The 5,610-nt window shown below is 44.3% G+C and overlaps 1 long non-coding RNA gene across 1 annotated transcript; it reads left to right on the forward strand.

Moving 5' to 3' along the window:
• Positions 1-2,625: 2,625 nt before the first annotated feature.
• On the forward strand, positions 2,626-4,849 carry LOC127295666 (uncharacterized). Its single transcript, XR_007848004.2, has 2 exons — positions 2,626-3,022; positions 4,305-4,849. It is a non-coding gene; the product is annotated as an uncharacterized lncRNA (long non-coding RNA).
• Positions 4,850-5,610: the final 761 nt, after the last annotated feature.

The raw sequence follows: 5,610 nt of genomic DNA on the forward strand, positions 1-5,610 counted from the left end.
ACCTGTCGCGGATCCTCCACATCGACTGTGTCCTCTTCATCGACTACTTCCGGCTAGGCGCCGCGCGACTACATCGACTGTGTCCGCCACACGACCTGCTTAAAAAAGCTAAGTGTTCCTCTTCCGAGAGTCCATTATTATTTACTTTCATTACACCCAAAATACCCGGGGGCTGTGCCATTACTTCTTTACCGCAAATATACTCGGTTACTTGGTGAATTTCTTTTCTTCGGCTTAGTGGAATTATCTTCTCTGAAATATATCATTCTTCGGCTCAGTGAAATATATCATTCTTCGGCTCAGTGGATATATTTTCTTCGGATCAGTGAATTCATCTTCTTCGGCTTATTAGATTTTTCTTCATCGGATTCATCTTATAAGATTCATCTATATGGATATAATTGGTTCACTTATACAATATTACCCGATGTGTTTCCGGGTCAATGGATTCATCTTCTATGGTTATTACTGGATTTATTTCTTCGGGTCAGTGAATTTATTCGGATTCATTTATGTGGATTGGGTTTACTCTTATACAATACTACCCGATGCGTTTCCGGGTCAATGGATTCGTATCCTATGGTTATTATTGGATTTATGTTTCTTCGGGTCAATGGATTCATCATCTATGATATTGGCGGATTCATCTTCAATATATACTTCATGGTTAATGGCGTAATCTTCAATGTGGATTCATCTCAAATACTTCATCTTGGATTCATCTCCAGTGCTTCATTTTTTATGGCCTAATCTTCAATGTTCTTCCGACATCACGACTAAACACTCGGAGGCTCGACAACGACTTCGCCGTGAGTAACAACTGTGACACAACGTCTAAGCAACAATTATGACATCACACCAGCAGTGCTCGGGGGCTCGACTATCTCTTCATCAACAATTTGGTGCCATCCACTTTCGCTATTCAGTGGTTTCTACTTCGGCTCGACTTTTTCGCTGCACTCGAAGACTTCATCAACTCAGATGCATGACCTACTTCCGTCGACTCCGTCATATCCAATAAGCTAAGTGTTCTTTTTTACGCAAAGTTGATTATCATTTACTTTCGCCGCACCCGACGCTCGGAGGCTGCGTGGCATATATTCACTTTACATATCATCGAGAATCTGACACCGCATGAAAAAAAAAGAGTCAAGAAAAAAATAGAAAAAGTTTGTTTATATGTGTAGGAGAAAGTAAATTTCAAGAAAAAGTATATAAGAGAGAACCCGAAGAAATTCTCCTCAAGACAGGACCCGACGAAATCTTCTTCAAGAGAGAACCCGAAGAAATTTTCCTAAAGGAGGAACCCGAAGAATTTTTCTCAAGGAGGATCCAAAGAAATATTTATCAAGGAGAACCCGATGAAATTGTCTTCAGAAGGAACCCGAAGAATTTTCTTCAAGGAGGACCCGATGAATTTCCCTCAAAAAGAACTCGAAGAAATTTTCTTCAAGGAGGAGCTTAAAAAAAATCTTCAAGGAGGAACTCGACGAAATTATCATCAAGGAGGAGCATAAAAAAAGAGAGGGTGGATAAATCTTCGGGTCCATTGACTCGTCATATTATTCCGAAAAAGAGCATCGGTGATGTACCCGACAATATAGAAGAACCCAATATATTCGGCTGTCTCATTCATGCCCGAGAAAATATAGAAGAACCCGCAAAATGGGTCATCACATCAGCCGAACAAGGCACTTGACAAAATATTCTCAGAGCGCCAAAGTCGCGAACAATCTCTGAATGCCGCAAAACTCTGCGAAGGTAAGACCCCGGGTCCGTCCTGTGTGGCGTGGCATCGCCAAAGACTGCGCTCACATTTTTTTCCACATCAACAGATGTGAAGAAATATCCCAGCGGACGCGCTGTGGACCCGATAAAACATGACTGGGGCTCGACAGATGGTAAGACCTTAAGCGGCACCTGTCGAGTTAGCACCAGTATGTAACATCCCAAGAGTAACACCTTAGTCCCTTTTACCTTTCTTGCATGGTTATTATGTCATCATGTTGCATTCATGCATATCACCACCTTTGGCTTTTATAAAATTGCATTTGATTCTTGGTTTGTTTTTGTTTGCTTGTTGTTCTCCCTCTTTCTCTCTCTTGGTCCATCCCCCTCTTGTGATGTTCCAAGAAAAGCTAACATGCCAACCTTCCACCACTTGACCTATATTTCAAATAGGTCATGCCAAATTCTTATATGGTTACTATAAACCTACCTCTCCTCTCTATTTTTGCAATGCACATGTTTTATGATCTTGAGATGGTTTACCTTCTCAAATGGTTGAGCCATTAAGGTGTACCAAATATTTTGAATACCAAAGTATCTCTTTATCTCCCTCTTATTCTTTTCTTCTTTTAATCTCAACCACCATAGTTGGTATACAAGGTTGGGCCCTCTGATTTCAAACCCACTCTTTTAAAATTTCAAATTTTCCTCTTCTCAATTTTTTTAGAAAAAGTTTTGGAAAAGAGAAAGAAATAAAAACAGAAATCTGTGAAGAAATAAAAAAAAACAGGAAACTAACCCAACCCAAACCAGCCTACACTAACCTACCAGGCCCAGCCCAACTCAGTTTTAACGAGGAGAGCTTTCTGTATTTCTTCTTCCTTCTGTACGAACATGTCCATCACCACATGATCCTTTTCCTCTCTCCCCGATGCAAGCCACCTGCCCTTCTTCCCCTCCTTTATACACCAGGAGACCGAGCCAAACCCTAGCCACTCTTCCTCGCCCGCGCCGCGCCGCACCATCTCTTCCTCCACCTCTCTGTAAGCAAACAAGAGGGTTTTTACCCGGAGCTTCGTCGACCGCCGCTGTCGCCATGGACGCCGGCGACCTCACCTGACCGCGGGAATCGAACCGCCGCGCCGCCGTCTTCGTCCTGGTCTACTTCACGGACCAGGGGACGCCAAGTTCTGCTCGGAATCATCCGCGCCGTCGCGTCTTCTTCCCGGAGTCCGTCGCCGTCGCCTCGTCTCCGTCCGTCCCCGAGCCGCCTCGTTCTTCCGGCAGCCTCACGGTGAGCTCGCCACGCTCCAGCTTTTCCTTTCCCTTCTTCATCATCTCAAACGTGCACCAGAACGACGCAGCCATCGCAATTCTCCTCCGTCGCGATACTGCTGATGCGGTATCCTCCAAGTGTCGAAATTCAGATAGCAAGTGTCGTTTTTCAGCAAGTTCAGTAACGGAGTCTACCCTGTTATTTTTTTCGCTGGAGTCTGAATTCTTTCACACTCGAACACATAGCACACTGGTATCGGCCACGATTTATATCTGGGCGACCTACGTTCAAATCCTTGATCGGCGAATAGAACGCCCATTCTTTTCGTTTTGCATGTCCTGTTTCATATCTGGTCGCAGTTTTTGCTGTTACACTGCCATGCCGCGGCCCCGACTTCCGACGGATCTCACAGCCGGTACAAGCCACTCCAGCAAGAGATCTTTGCACCGTTGTAAAGCCACGAGTTTGGGCTACAATTTTGGCTTTGGAATCACTCGATTTCATTGAGTATTCGCGGCGCCATCTTCGTCGCAAGTTGGTGCTGCGAGCTGTTCAGCCGAGCGCCGCCGTTCCTCGGTCCGTTTTCCGGCGAGCCTCGCCGTCGCCACGGTGCATCTAAACGTCCCAAATCTGGTCCCATTCGAATCCTGGCATATCCAGCATGCTCAAACTGTCAAGAGCTTCGTCTAGAACTACCCAGATCTCTCTCTTTCAACGCTTTAATATCCGTGCAGATTCGATGTCTACAGGAACACCTGCTGTCACGTTTTCAGTTCGTAGTGTTTAACATTCAGTTTTGTTCCCTGGTTCAAATCCAAATGATTTAAAACTACACCTAAACAATTCCATTTTTTGACAAAATTGATATCTATGTTGCTCAGTTTTTCATGTACTTTCCAACTATGAAGTTTGTTTTAGTTTTTGGATAAATAAAATTTGGACATAACTAAAATCTGAATTAAAATGAGTATTATGGCATAATTCATACCTCTCAAATTACAAATCCAAATTGTGCAAATTTTATGTCTATTCTTATCAGAAAATTGAGAGGAATTCAAATCTTGCATCGTCATGCATCATTGACATCATCCCTGGATGGTTAAATTAAAAATTGCAAATCTGAATTAAAACTATATGTGAGGATGTTTATCATTTCATGTGAATTATGAGCACCCCACTTAATTTTGCCTTGCACAAATCATCTTGCCATGCCATCATGCATCATATTGCGCATTGCATTTACTTGTATTGATTTGTGCTATATCTTCCTTGTATGTGCTATTTGGTTTTTCTCGAGTAGACGCCGACGCAGAGCAGTACGAGCAGGAGTACGAGTTCCCCCTGGAGGATCGTGTCGGTGCTTCTACCTCTGATCTGACAGGCGAGCCCACCCCTTCACCTATTTTACTTTTACATGCTCTTTTGATCTATTGCTATCCTTATGTTGCGATTCTGTTGTGTCACGTGTCCTATCCACCTGTTACCTATATGTCCGAGATACACCTCCTCGCCCTACCTATTGTTTGTTGTTTGCCAGCTTTGCGAGTCGTAGGCGAGTTTAGGGTTTTTGTTGATATCTCGAAATGTTCGGGATACCTTGTTGGGATGTTGACACATGTACTACCTTTTCGAAAATGAAGTGGATAACTTTTGCTACAACTTAAAATTGCTAAGGGATATAATATGCAGAGGCATCTGTGAGCCCCTTTGCGAAAGCATCGGAACTTTGACTTGCTAATGTCCCCTAGGACCCGAGTTCTTGTTATCTGTTTCTAAGACTGAGCGCGCTAACCACTCGTGGGAGGTTTTATCGGGACCCCCCATCACCCATTACCATTTCTCAAGTCTGTTGAAAAGGGGGCCACAACCTTGGTTTTATTTGCCTATGCCATGTATGCCATGCTTTACTTACTGTTGCCTTCGGGTGTTTATTATTGTTGCCTTCGGGTGTTTACTTCCTGTTGCCTTCGGGTGTTTATTTCTCGCTTTGTACCTTGCGGGACGTTTAGCGAAGTGTGTGGTTCGCACGCCTAGCCGCCGGCGCAAACCTCTGAGTCCGTCTCGGAGTACGGCCGAACTTCGACACGGGTAGCTTAGGCGGGTGGCCCCCCTAGGCATTCTTGTTGATTTGGGAACGGTCTTGTTGTGAGACTCCGCGCTTGTCTACGCGGGTTCGAGCATGCGTGTATGGTAACATTGGTGCACCCCTGCAGGGTTAAATCTTTTCGGAAAGCCGTGTCCGCGGTTATGGACGACTTGGAGCTGTTTAACTCGATCATAGAACAACTTACACCTAATGATGTCGCTAATAACTTGCTAATTACTTGCGTAGTAAGTTAGCCCTATTATAATGGAATGGATATAAAATTGTCAACTGTGTGAGTGCCTTGTTAGTACCTCTTGGCTAAGGGGGATCGCACTGGCTGGGTTTTTGTTTGCAGAGTATAGAACTGCTAGAATATGCGCTCTCTCACCTTCTCTATTAGACGGAAGTTGTAGTGTGTCTCTATTGGTTAGTGCTTTGCTGCCGTTAAACTCCACATATAGCCGGGCGAAGTTTACACCGCCCACCAGCAAGCATAGCTGGTCTTGTCTCGCAAGTACGT

This window comes from Lolium perenne, chromosome 4, assembly GCF_019359855.2.
Source record: "Lolium perenne isolate Kyuss_39 chromosome 4, Kyuss_2.0, whole genome shotgun sequence".
Taxonomy (NCBI): Eukaryota; Viridiplantae; Streptophyta; class Magnoliopsida; order Poales; family Poaceae; genus Lolium; species Lolium perenne.